This window comes from Eurosta solidaginis, unplaced genomic scaffold (genome assembly GCF_040869045.1).
Source record: "Eurosta solidaginis isolate ZX-2024a unplaced genomic scaffold, ASM4086904v1 ctg00001346.1, whole genome shotgun sequence".
In the NCBI taxonomy this organism is placed as follows: Eukaryota; Metazoa; Arthropoda; class Insecta; order Diptera; family Tephritidae; genus Eurosta; species Eurosta solidaginis.
In genome coordinates this window covers 112501-115000 of record NW_027137086.1, presented here as the reverse complement: position 1 = coordinate 115000, position 2500 = coordinate 112501, and the positions used below count along the sequence as shown (strand labels likewise).

General features: G+C 26.6%; 2 non-coding genes across 2 annotated transcripts in view; both read right to left on the bottom strand.

The window, feature by feature from the left end:
* The window catches only part of LOC137236145 (large subunit ribosomal RNA), a 4026-nt gene extending 3054 nt beyond the window's left edge, over positions 1 to 972 (bottom strand). The window contains exon 1 of the ribosomal RNA XR_010948284.1: positions 1 to 972. This exon is cut by the window's left edge and continues 3054 nt beyond it. This is a non-coding gene — a ribosomal RNA (large subunit ribosomal RNA).
* A 449-nt stretch (positions 973 to 1421) lies between these two features.
* Positions 1422 to 1600, bottom strand: LOC137236152 (5.8S ribosomal RNA). The gene has a single exon (XR_010948288.1). It is a non-coding gene; the product is annotated as a 5.8S ribosomal RNA (ribosomal RNA).
* Positions 1601 to 2500: the final 900 nt, after the last annotated feature.

Below are 2500 nucleotides of genomic sequence, written 5' to 3'. Positions count from 1 at the left end.
AATAAATTATTATTATACATAATTATATAGAACGCCCCGGGATTGAATTAATAGACTATAATTAAAATAGACTAAAAATTAATCCCATATATTTTAAGTTAAGTTAATTATGCCATTAGGTTTATATAAAATAACCCAATGACTTGCACATATGTTAGACTCCTTGGTCCGTGTTTCAAGACGGGTCCCGAAGGTATCCTGAATCTTTCGCATTGTAAATCATATAAATGCATACAATAAATATTAAAATCAATGATTTTAAAATTATTGTAAAATTCATAAATGAATTTTAGCATTATATATAATAAATCTATCAACACTTTATCAAATCATTAGGCATTTATTTAATATTAATAAGCTATAAAGCAAATTAATTAAAATAAACTTAAAGCCAATGATCTTTTGATAAATAATTTATATGTTAATAGATTACAATGTCCTTATATGAAAAAAATGCACACTATTTTTATAATATTAATAAATTAATATTATATATATAATGATGAATTTTTCATAATGGATATTCAGGTTCATCGGGCTTAACCTCTAAGCAGTTTCACGTACTATTTAACTCTCTATTCAGAGTTCTTTTCAACTTTCCCTCACGGTACTTGTTTACTATCGGTCTCATGGTTATATTTAGTTTTAGATGGAGTTTACCACCCACTTAGTGCTGCACTATCAAGCAACACGACTCTTTGGAAATATCTTTCTAGTAATCATTAACGTTATACGGGCCTGGCACCCTCTATGGGTAAATGGCCTCATTTAAGAAGGACTTAAATCGCTAATTTCTCATACTAGATATTAAGATATTCCATACACTGCATCTCACATTTGCTTACCAAAGTGACTTAGTGCTGAACTGTTTTCTTTTCGCTCGCCGCTACTAAGAAAATCCTTGTTAGTTTCTTTTCCTCCCCTCATTAATATGCTTAAATTCAGGGGGTAATCCCATATGAGTTGAGGTTGTATAATTTTTTTTTTTTTTTTTTATATATATATAAAACAAATATTTTTCTTTTAAATCCATTAAGACTTAAAAATCTTTTCATCCTTGATAAAAATTTTTCATTTTTATACACACACATTGATATTAAAATAAATATTATTATAATTTGTTTTATTAAATAAAGGAGCAATTCTAGAATAAAAATTTTTATTTTAAGCTAGACGTTCCCCAATATAAACAAAATTATTATTTATATAATATAATGTATGTTTGTTTGTTTATTTTCGCTTTAAGGAATACTAAGATTTTTTTCTTAATTTTGAGGATTTCTTGAAAATATATTTTTATTATATATATTTTAATTTGACTATTCATATTATGGATTATGTATATCCAATAATATACCATTTGCTTTAAAATCTTTCAATTAAAAATTAAAAGATCAAGCAACTTATTTAGCATAGTCTTACAACCCTCAACCATATGTAGTCCAAGCAGCACTTTAAAATAAATTAAAGTACGTAACAGCATGGACTGCAATATGCGTTCGAAATGTCGATGTTCATGTGTCCTGCAGTTCACACGATGACGCACAGTTTGCTGCGTTCTTCATCGACCCATGAGCCAAGTGATCCACCGCTTAGAGTTTTAAATTTTTGTTTTTTAATTGTATGTCAATTTTTTTTTAAAATTTTCATATTTATTGAAACATCAATAAATAATCCAATTTTTACCCAAACATTTTTCAGTTGCGTATGTCTTAGTTTACAAAAACAATTTTTACATTGTTAATGCAAACAAATTAACTTATCCTTTATTTATTTTTAAATAAATCGTAAGTACAACCATATAATGTTTATATAGGGTATTATAATACAAAAATAGAAAAATTACAAATAATGAAATAGAACAATAATATATGATTGAACTTGTATATATATTTTGTGTCCGCGGCCTAGGTAAGGAAACCTCACTTACTTTCGTTGGTCGCTTAAAAAACACATATGTATAAATATATACACTTTATAAGCCCAATATAATTATGTTCAACTAACAAAATTTGAACATTTTCTTTTTGTTTTTATAAATATCATACCACTGCACATGCAACAATTTAAATAATGAAAGTGAACAAGTTATATATATATGAGCTTCGCTAATATATTTTGTGTAAGCGGCCTAGGTAAGGAAAACCTCACTTACTTTCGTTGGTCGCTTAAAACACATCTGTATAAATATATCGACTTTATTAGCCCAAATATAATAAAGTTCATCTAACAAAATTTTTGCTGCTTTATCTGTGCCTAATTGTAGTAAGTATTTATTTTATATATTATTATTATAATAATAATATTTAAGAACATTTTGTTCTTTCCTTCCGTCAATTCCTTTAATTGCATAATAATATGCAACAATTTAGTTGCTTTTTATTATGGCTTTATTTAAATATATTGTGCCGCGGCCTAGGTCGCTTAAAACACATATATATATTGTTTCATCACCCATTTAAGTTTTCATATTTTAGAACATTTTGTTCTTTCCTTCCGT